This window comes from Centroberyx gerrardi, chromosome 20 (assembly GCF_048128805.1).
Source record: "Centroberyx gerrardi isolate f3 chromosome 20, fCenGer3.hap1.cur.20231027, whole genome shotgun sequence".
In the NCBI taxonomy this organism is placed as follows: Eukaryota; Metazoa; Chordata; class Actinopteri; order Beryciformes; family Berycidae; genus Centroberyx; species Centroberyx gerrardi.
This window is the reverse complement of record NC_136016.1, coordinates 24,384,215-24,395,777: the sequence shown is the minus strand read 5'-3', so window position 1 is coordinate 24,395,777 and position 11,563 is coordinate 24,384,215.

The window sequence follows — 11,563 nt, the reverse complement described above, 5'->3', positions numbered from 1 at the left end:
AGAGAGAGAGAGACTTCAGAAAAAAAGGTGCAGAAGTAAAAGCTGCAGCCTCAGTGACAAAATATAAAACTCTTCCTTTTTGTGTTATGTGGGAGAAATGAAGGGAAGGAGGAAATGAGAAAGATGAGAGGTAAAAGTCACATGACTTGGACTCGAGTCACAGTTTTAATTGCATGAAGAGAAGACTTGAGACTTGACTTGACTTGTACTTTGATGACTTGAAAAAGTTTCTAAAGTTTTATCCTATTAAAACCATATTGCATTGAAAAGTCCTAGATATTTAGTTTTCTTTAAGATATTAAATTGATACTGGACTCTTGATTTGTTCTGACTTGACTTGCTGTTCTACATTTAGACTTGAGACTTGACTTTAATGACTTGGACTTGACTTGGACTTGACTTGGTAATCTACATTTAGACTTGGGACTTGACTTGAGACTTGTGCCTCAAGACTTAAAATTCACTTGGGACTCTGGGGTTGATGTAAACAGGATGTAGACAGAAATAAATGAACTGTAACTCTGAACCGGTATTTTCTTTTAAAGCTTTTCTCTGACATGCAGCTTGATTTGTGGGATTCTGCAGAGCATCAGATCAAGTTGTTTGGGAAGCTGTCTGCAACACACACACACACACACACACACACACACACACACACACACACACACACACACACACACACACACACTGGAAACTTGCAGCCTTGTGCAACATGGAAGTCACAGGAGTCCATAGTACAATTTTGATGTTTTCGATTTATTGTGCAACTCTAACAGTGAAGGAGAGAAACAGACAGACAGGCAGACAGACAGACAGACAGACAGACAGACAGACAGACAGGGAGGAAGACAGGGAGGAAGACAGATGGGTAGACAGACAGATTCACCTGCACAGCCTAACATAGAGAGAGAGAGAAACAGAGAAACAGAAAGAAAGAACAGAAAACAACAGATTTCTTAGCGGAGTGGAGGAGGAATCCTCAGCAGGACGCCCAGCTCGCCTGTGGCATCTCATCTTATTGGGTGTACTCTCTCTCTCTCTCTCTCTCTCTCTCTCTCTCTCTCTTTCTTCTTCTGCCGCTCTACCGTTCTCTCCTTTAACGTGATGGATGGTGTTTGCAGCTGGAGGTGAATCTCTCTCTCTCTCCCTCCGTGGTTTCAGGACATTTCAGGTTATTCGTAGGCTAAAATCCCACCGAGGGAGCGGCGTCAGCGGCTCCTGAACTGTTTATTCTCCTGTTTATTGTGTTTGTTCAGTTTGTTTATTTACTTTGCTCTGTATTTCCTTGTCATGAAGTTATTTTTTTTAGATGCAATGCTTCTTTGACCAAGGAAGACTAAGAGCGAACCTACAGTCTGTTTGCTTTGGTCCAAATCAGGCGATCAGTTGTTACTTCATTGGTTTCAAATGGCAAACGAGCCATAATTTATCAATAAAAGCCACATGGGAGAAATAATTTCCTTCATTGGTGAGAAATTTGACACAAACAAACATGAAGCATCAGCAAACTCATCCTTAACCCATATTTGACGTGGTTTTTAACCCATAGTTCCTATTGAAAGGCATTCTGGGAAACGTAGTAAATCACTAACTGCAGTAGAAGTAGACGAGGCAGGCTGAGGGAAAGTGGGTTCACCAAAAAAGTAAATGACACTTCATCACTAAATAACTGCTGGAACGTGTTGGACAGGACAGACTGATGAGACCTAACAGTGTAAGAGGATCAGAGGGTGAATTTCCCTTTTAAACACCTTTTCAAAATGGCCACTCCTGTCAAAACAGACCAATCAGAAATCACACGTGAAAGGTGAATATCTAGTATTCGACAAAACCTGCTGCATATTGAACTACATGCAATAAAATGATACAGTACATCCTAGAATAACACAAACACAAGCATTAGTGGTGAAAATCACAGCAAAATCACAGTGGCTTGAGACATTTGTTATATTAATGCCTTAGTTTGCTTGTGTTACTTTGTACCGTGTGTGTGTGTGTGTGTGTGTGTGTGTGTGTGTGTGTGTGTGTGTGTGAGAGAGAAAATGAGTCGTGAAAGGAGCAGGAACTCTGAAACTCAGATTTATATTCTGTGGACACAAATTATGTGAAAATGACGTTCCTCCTCCACAAACTGGATTCTGTGACTAACGGTTCAGTTTAGGAAACTAAAACAACTTGTTAAGGTCTGGGTTCAGGTTCCGGTCAGACCACTAAAACAACTCGGTTAAGGTCTGGGTTCGGGTTCCGGTCAGACCACTAAAACAACTCGGTTCAGGTCTGGGTTCGGGTTCCGGTCAGACCACTAAAACAACTCGGTTCAGGTCTGGGTTCAGGTTCCGGTCAGACCACTAAAACAACTCGGTTAAGGTCTGGGTTCAGGTTCCGGTCAGACCACTAAAACAACTCGGTTAAGGTCTGGGTTCGGGTTCCGGTTAGACCACTAAAACAACTCGGTTAAGGTCTGGGTTCGGGTTCCGGTTAGACCACTAAAACAACTCGGTTAAGGTCTGGGCTCGGGTTCCGGTTAGACCACTAAAACAACTTGTTAAGGTCTGGGTTCGGGTTCCGGTTAGACCACTAAAACAACTCGGTTCAGGTCTGGGTTCAGGTTCCTGTTAGACCACTAAAACAACTCGGTTAAGGTCTGGGTTCAGGTTCTGGTTAGACCACTAAAACAACTCGGTTAAGGTCTGGGTTCAGGTTCCTGTTAGACCACTAAAACAACTCGGTTAAGGTCTGGGTTCGGGTTCCGGTTAGACCACTAAAACAACTCGGTTCAGGTCTGGGTTCAGGTTCTGCTTAGACCACTAAAACAAAGCTGCTGCACTGAGACTCTGCTGCCTGTTATAGTGCTGTCTGCTTCAGGGACCCGCTTCCTGCTGGGAAAACTGAGCTTTAACACTTTACCTGCCTCCAACATGTAATTTGGAGTTAACAAGTCGAGTTCACTTCGACTTGAGACTTCGACACGTCGAGAAAACTCTCCGACCTCTCGGGCTTATGAAACACTTTCAAAACCCCACTGGATAAACCTGAAACTGCATCGTCATCACGCTAAAAAAAAAAAAAAATGTTTTTCTCTTTCTTAGTTCTTGAAAAGTTGAGATTTTGGAGAAGGTTTTCACCCGGCAGCGACGATGTAAACAAACACACACACACACACACACAGGCTCTCAGTCGATTGAATACACAAACCCACACACACACATTCTGGCCACATCTCCTTAAAAAGTTTGCGTTTTGTCTGTCTTTCTTAGTTTTATCTGCTGTTTTTATGCTTTTTACTCCCTGTAAAGAACTTTGCGATGAACCTGTTTGTTAAAAGCGCTTCAGAAATACAGAGTAACGTACGTTTGGCTTGACTTGACTCCTACACAAGCCTCGCAGTGAAATTACAGAGAGAAAGCGAGGATTTGAGGCTGTGTGCAGCATCCAAAAAAACCCCCTATAGCTACCGAGAAGGAAACAAAACACGCTCCAGCTTCTCTATACATGAAGCAGAGCGGCTCTCACTCACATATACAACTCTGCAGCCAGTCTTTCATGTGTGAAGCGTTCAGGAGTCCTCAACTTTCTGACACCGCTGCGATGCTGTTTTGCTTTCCCCACTTGTGGATTGCGACTACAAAAAGACTTTAAGATGCTGCCTTGATTTGGTATTCGCTTTCAACAATGTGTCTTTTGTAGCCGCGTCCCTCCAGAAACAGACGCAGACCCGCACACACTGTCAGACCTGCCAAACCCCGAGGAGGAAACTATTAGCCACAACGGATTTTTTTTTTTTTTGTGTATTTTGTTGTTTTTCTGAAGTCACCGGAGAGCGAGAGTCTTTCTCCGAGCTGTCAGTCAACATTGTGATATTAAATTCAGCCTCAAAATGCCTATCATTGTTGGTGAACGTGTGTGTGTGTGTGTGTGTGTGTGTGTGTGTGTGTGGAGGGTGGGGGGGGGGGGGGGGCAGCAGCAGTCTAGGACATCATCACTGTCACCTTGTCACTCAGTGGAGGAACTCCATATAGTGGGATTGCCACGGGGTAAAGAGAGGAGAATGTGTTGCATTTGCAGCTTTTTTTTTTTTTTTTTTTTTTTCTAAATCCATTTTGTAAAGAAAACTTCTTCACCCAGAGAAGATTTGCTGAGGGAGTATATGAGTATGAGTATACGGAGTTCACTGGTGTTTCCCTCAGTCGTTATTCCCTTTATGCACAACATAAATACTGAGAGAGGAAATGTAAAAAAAATAAATGTATATACGGTAACGCTTTATTTTACAGCCCGCTAATTACGGTGTAACTAGTTTGTAATTATGGGGTAGTAATAAAATAACAACGCTGTAGATACAGGGTAACAAAACAAGAAGTCTGGGAATTAAGGGGTATTTTGTAATTATGAGATATTTATAAGGTAGTTATGGTGTAACTATTTTCATAATTACTGCATACTTACAAAATAATTACAGGGTACAGTAACGTAATTAGGGGGGGCAAAACAAATGTTATCGGTGCTTGTTCCCTGTAGTTATGGAGTAAGTAGAAAGTGACCCACCACACACACACACACACACACACACACACAGAGGCTCACACTGCTATGCATCATGTTAATGTGTGTAGATAGTTGTGAAGCGTTTGTGATGAACAGCCGATGGAGACGAAGAGTTACACAGCTTGAGTTCATTAATGTGCAGCCCAGCCGTCCATCGTGTGTTTGTAGTGACATCACACTTCTGATCCACGAGGCGAGGAGCGGACGCCGCCGGCCGTGATGCATAATGTACACGGTGTTTAGCATCATGCGGGTGATTCATGTACAGAATGAACTCCGGCATCCATAATGAACACGCAGCGGTGATAAACATCCCATCTCCAAAAATGTAACTTTTCAGGAACTAAAAGAAGAAAACAACTCATTTGTCTCATTCATGCTCACACATTTTTGACCTTTTACAATCTGTTTGATGAGATGCAACGCCATCTGTTTTATCTGATGGAGACTCAGAACACCAAACACATTATAAACAGCGGTGGACGACATCCAGCACTTCTATTAGTGAAGGAAAACTCCCCTTGAAACACTTTGACTCTGTGAAAAACTTTAAACTTCACCCCTCACTCCCTGGCAGCTTCATTGCATATTAAAAAGGAAAACTCCACTGTAAAACACTCCAACACTGTTTAAAAAATCAGCAATGCGTCTCTTTCTTCTTGGTGGATAACCGGCCAATCGTAGACGAGGTGACGTCACCTGTTTGTTGTTTCCAGCAGTTTCAGGAGTTTTCAGTTTCAGTTTCAAATGTTTCAGGATGAAGGAGAAGAGTAGAGAAAGACAGATTTTACTGTGGAAAATGGACGGCATTCCCCTTTAACAGCCAATTTGCCCAATGGGAAACTCTACCAAAACTTGCTGTATTCCTTTAAGTTACAGTGTCCTTTAAACAAAAACCATGATTTGTTTTCATTCTGTGCCGTCAATCGTTTTCTGAGTATCAATGTCTACAAGTGATTTCTCTTATTGAAATGAAACTCTGTGAATAGACAAACTACTTCCACTTGAACACAGGAAACATGTCGCTGCCAGCTGTGCAGCTTCACACACACACACACACACACACACTAAGACCTGCCTTTTGCTACTAAAGTTTTGCATAATTCAGTCATTACTTGCTCTCCTGTGAGGTCAATTAGAGGGACCTGATGTGTGTGTGTGTGTGTGTGTGTGTGTGTGTGTGTGTGTGTGTGTGTGTGTGTGAAATGTCCTGATTGGGCAGAAAGCAGTAACAGCCAGCTAGCTCTGACAGCTTGGCTACAGGGTCACACACACACACACACACACACACACACACACACACACACACACACACAGAAGAGCAGTAATTTTGTATTTCTGGGTCCATTTTGTTGTTTGGTGTATTTTCCCTCAACCTACCTCGTCTCCTTCAGGTAGTGATTTGCTAAATTTCCCAGAATGCCTTTTGTCAACCCTCAGTGAGCGTGTCTGAACTTGATGGTTGAAACTCAACATTGTTCCCATGTGGCGACACACAGCAGGTTTGAAGGTGCTAAAAATAAAAAAAAATAAAAAACTGGAGACAAAAGAAAAAAGAAAAGGTGTGTTGTAGAAATGAGTGAGCAAGTTTTAAATTAAAACTCTAAATCTGCTCTCGTCTCTTTATTGGAAGTTTCACACAGCAGCTGAGTCTGTGCAGGAGAGAGCATTGAGAGCGGATAGGGAGAAATATATCTGTGAAAAATGTATATTCATTATTTTGGCTGGTAATGTCCTTTCATGCACCGGCGAACCAAATGATGATGAACCCTGCCGGCTTGTGAGCAGGAGGTCGCAGGTCTGAATCCCTGGAGCGGCCGCAACGTTCGGACCTGCCAACCAACACTGTGGAGCCAAACCGTGAAATGAATACGGCTTGTGTTGGTGCAACGTAACGTGTTAAATTTACGTTTTCCCAGCATGAAACAGTTACGTGAAGGAGACACGACTATCAACAGGAAGTAGTGTGTCTAACCCTAACCCATTTAATAACGCTTTTCTTATTTAAGCATGACCAAACCATTTCCCTAACCTTAACCAAACTTGTTTTACTTGCCTAAACTTTACCATCAACCAGCCTTTGGGACGTACCGTAAATCCTCTAATAGTGGCCGGTAGTCAATTAAAAGCCGGGTCTCCGATAATGGCCGGAGGCGTGGTCGACACGAACAAATAAAGGCCGGCCTCAAATACAGACCGGGGGAGAAAACAAAGGACACAAGACTAGCCCTCGGCGCGCCAAAACCTCCAACGCTGATATGATATGACTGTATAGATTCTATTCTTAGCTTCAGTTAGCTTCAGTTAGCTTCAGTTAGCTTCAGCTTACATGCAAACAACGGTGGATACCGGTAAACTCCTGCTGCCTGTCTGTAACTGTAGTTTGTAGTAACGTACAAGTGCCACAAGACGGCTCGGCCGGCGGAAGTCTCTGGAGCGTGCCGTCGTCGATTACCGTAATTATCGTAATGCATCGCAGTAACAAAAAAACGTCTACCTAACGAACCCAACAGAAGCAGATCAGAAAACAAGGAGGCTTCGTACTAAAATATGAGCAAATATACTTATCAAACAGAGGGAATTAGAAATAAAGGCCTGTCTCTAATATAAGCCTGCTTCCAATAAAGGCCTGGTACCCTCTGCAGTTGAGGTAAATAAAGGCCCGGGCCAATATTAGAGAATTTACGGTAGTTCAGTTTGTTGCCAGGGAACATATTTCAGTTTGTGGAGGAGAAACGTTATTTTCCCGCAATACGTGTCCGCAGCACGTAAATCGACGTTTTAGAGTTCGTGTTCATTTCACGTATTTGTGTGTGTCCGGTGGAGCTGCTCATTGGCCGACAGCAGAAGGCTGTGGCCGTACTGGGAGGCTCCCAGTGTGAATGTGTTTAACTGTATGATGTGAAGCAGCTGCTCCGAACCAACAACCAGTAAGACAGAGCCAACAGTCTTCCTAACCTTCACACCTGCTGCTGCCAGACTTTTGTGGAAGAAAAACCCCAAAAACCTGCTGGTCTGTCACACAGCTGAGCAGGACGAGTCTGGAAAGCCCCTCCAAGCGTACATAACATGAAATATGCTGTATAATGAATGTATAATTAATGACATGAATGGATTAACTAATTTAAATAAATGTCTAATGTATGCAGTGAATGAGCACAGTATGGATGTCGGTATGCACTGTGCGAGACAGATTCCTCTCAGGACTACAAATATCTTTTCTGCTTTTTCTTTTCTTTTTCTTTGCAAAAGCAGCAACTGCCAGCGGATCAGCACATCCTCAAAAAGTCTTAAATTATCGAAATTTAAGGCCTTAAAGTATTAAAATGTCTTAAATCCAGTTAGTAGAGGTTTTATTTTCAGGTTTGTCAGATGAATCCAGAGCAGAGTCAGTAGAGCAATCTGCATCCTGTCTGCTTTACTGAACACAGTTGGATCTCATCGCTCTAAAATATTAATTTCCTTCTGTCCTTTTTCTTATTCTGCTCATTTATAGTTTCACAGCTTTCATCAGCTGTTCAGTCAGAAACAGGCTGCTGCAGACAGCTCGGCTTCTTTATTCTGGTTTTTAAATTGGTCTTAAATTCCATTCCAGGCAGCGTTAAAAAGGTCTTTAAAGTTTTATATTTGTCTGCTCTTGTAATGCAGCCTGCGGATAGCAGACAAATCCACAGCGGCGTACAGTATGGGTCAGAACACAGTGATCAGTACAGCTGGGTATTGATGGAAATGTCTTGATTTCTTTACTTTCATAAAAACATCCATCCATAACACAAGATAGCACAACAAAACAGACTGAACAAGCCAGCAAATAAAAGACAAACATCAACAAAACAAGACACACTAAAGGGTGATGGATAATCAGTAAGACAGCAAAAATCAGATTCAAATACATTGATTTAAGAAAGCAAAATTAAAATTACAATTAAAATTTAAATCCAGTACAATTCAGTAGCCTGAAAAAAGTGACGAGTGCATTGGAGAGAGACTAGAGCTTAGCTTTAAAGGTCCCATCTGGTGTAAAGCAGGACTCCCTCTCCTCTGTGATGATAAAGGAGTTGGATGTGTATCTAAACATGGTGAAAGCATCAAAACTAAATCCACACAATCCATATTAGAAAAGCGAGCCTCTAAACGAGCCGTTTGGACTTCCGTAACTTTGCGGCGTCACAAAGGTTCGCTCATTATCATTTCTGTAAGAAATAATAGACTAACAAAGTGTTTTTTTCAAAGCGGTCGAGCGGTCGTCATCGTTTATTACCGGAGAGTTTTCCCTACCTGTAGCCGCCGGGCCGCGGCGTCTCACGTTTCACTCTCGAAACGGTTAGCCGATCGGAACGGAGGGTCGTTAATATTAATGAGCCTTAAAGACACGGAGACAGAAACGGCCTGTTCTTGGTAAGGCTCAGAGAGATGCTGGAAAATGGACGTGGAGAAATGGATTGAGAGTGTTTTTGGTTCATGACACCACACACACAGCTTTGAATGGACAGAAAGACACAAAATAAAACTCTGGACAGTGGAGGATATGGAGCTTTAAGTCTTTCAGAATATGGACAAGAGTTGCCTGCACCTGTTCTGATACTTCAAATCAATAATATTCTTTTCAATACCGTTCTTTGGTGAAAGAAATCATCTTTTGATAGAGTAAATCAGTTTCTGTCACGTTCCTTGCATGGCATTTGAGTTCGAATCAGACTGCACTCAGTCGTCTTGCTCAATAAAATCACCAAACCATGTTGTGCACTGTGTTTATATTCAAGCTCCCTACTGATGGGTCAGTCAGTGAACTGAAGTAATTTCCTCTGCCAAGGTCTGTCAGCAGGATATTTCACAAACTTATGAATGGATTTCCATTAAATTTGGTGGAAATGGTCCATGGAACAACTGAATTGATTTCCACCATTACACGGTTGTTGTTTAGTAGTTTATTTGAACCTATAACGGAGATAGACGTATTGTTATTCTAAATCTTATGGTTAGGTTTTTGTCAAGAAATTAATTTAACTTAAAATTCAAGTGATAGGAATGATGTGTTTGGGTGTAACACAGGTTGGAGGATTGTTCAGTGTTGGTGGAGGTTCTAGTGTCTTCTAGTTCAGGTGGAGCTGCTGCTACAGTCTCATTTCTGTCCTCCATCTTTTCTTAACAAGCTTGTTAGATGCAGCGTCTGGAAGTAAATACTTTGTTACTGTACTTCAGTAGGATTCTCAAGTATCTGTACTTTACTCGAGTTTTTCTTTCACTTAAGACTTACTTTTACTCACTACATTTCAAAAGAAAAATCTATACTTTCTACTCTCTACATTTTCAAAACAGACTCGTTACTCTCAGGACATAATACCATGCACTTTTATACTTTGACTTGAGTATTTGCACTTTTACTTGAGTAAGTTTGTGAACTTCTACCACCTCTGAGCAGGATAATGATGTGAGCCTCCGCTTCACATCAGGGCCGACGTGGAGACTCGGGTCACATGACCTGGACTCGAGTCACAGTTTTAATAGCTTGAGACTTGACTTAATGGATGAAGAGAAGACTTGAGACTTGACTTGACTTGGGTTCTGGTGACTTGGGACTTGACTCTGACTTGTACTTTGATGACTTGAAAAGGTTTCTAAAGTCTTGACTTGAGATCTTGTGTTTGTGTAAATGACTTAGATTGAAAGTGATGAGATTTGTTCCAGCGGACGACTGAATTTAAATTCTGTTTTCTGAATTTGTATGGAATGATTGAATTTATTGAAGTTGAAACTGATTATAGAAATCAAACTCATGATGCTCTTACCAAGTTTTTATCCTATTAAAACCATATTGCATTGAAAAGTCCTAGATATTTAGTTTTCTTTAAGATATTAAATTGATACTGGACTCTTGATTTGTTCTGACTTGACTTGCTGTTCTACATTTAGACTTGAGACTTGACATTAATGACATGGACTTGACTTGGTAATCTACATTTAGACTTGAGACTGACTTGGGACTCGAGCAATGTTGACTTGGTCACACCTCTATATCAGGGTCTTGGTTCACCTAGTCTTGACATCATGAGCAAGCTTGAGCTCTTTTCTTAGAGAATAGTAGGATTTTTGAGGCTGTACTTCTTCAGATACCGAACAATGAGCAACAACTAAAGTGTTTTTTTTCCTCTAAAATGATGTATAGGGTTTTGGATTGAAAACCTCCATCTGTTGTCCCCAGACTCGTGTGCGGGGCGAGGCCTCGGTTCCAGCTCATGTCTTCAAGCTAGCGCTACAGCCTCCTGCAGGCCAGGCTTAACAGACTGACAGCCTCAACTCCTTCATCCCACATTCTATTAAGCTGCTAAACCAACACGCGGCGGCAGGTCGGCCGGCGGCTGTGTGCAGGAAGGCGCTTCGCTGCACAATGATAGGATTAGCTCCGGTGGCTCTGTGTTTAGTCGGGGCTGGCGGCGATACAAGCAGGTCATGGGAGCAAGTCGAACTGCGGGAACCACGGGAAGTTATTTTACAAATGAAATCCACTACAGGCGACTGATTACATATTAAAACTGTAATTCAGTGACATTATCAGAATCAATTTGTATCGGCTTGTTCTCACAGTGCAATAAATGTACAGATGCTTGTCTTGATTATTACATTCTTGGTTGATATATATACAGTATATAGTGAGTTTTCCCAGTGAATGAAAAGTGAGAGTCGCCCCCTTACTCAAAACACAACACATTTGCAATGCATTCTGGTCTCTCTCCTGCTCCTGTGGGTGGAGAAACTGGTCTCTCTCCTGCTCCTGCAGTGCATTCTGGTCTCTCTCCTGCTCCTGTGGTGGAGAAACTGGTCTCTCTCCTCTTCTACGATGGATTTCTCCCTGTATGATTGTTGAACGTCTCTCGGTGCAAAATGGCGGCTCTAGAAAGAAGCCCTCGCTCTTTGATTCTGAGGGACTGATACCAAAACCTGACGTTTACCGCTGATGTTTTACATCCTGAAACATTTTCTCATATCAAACTCCACTGTAGCTGCTGGAAACATCTGG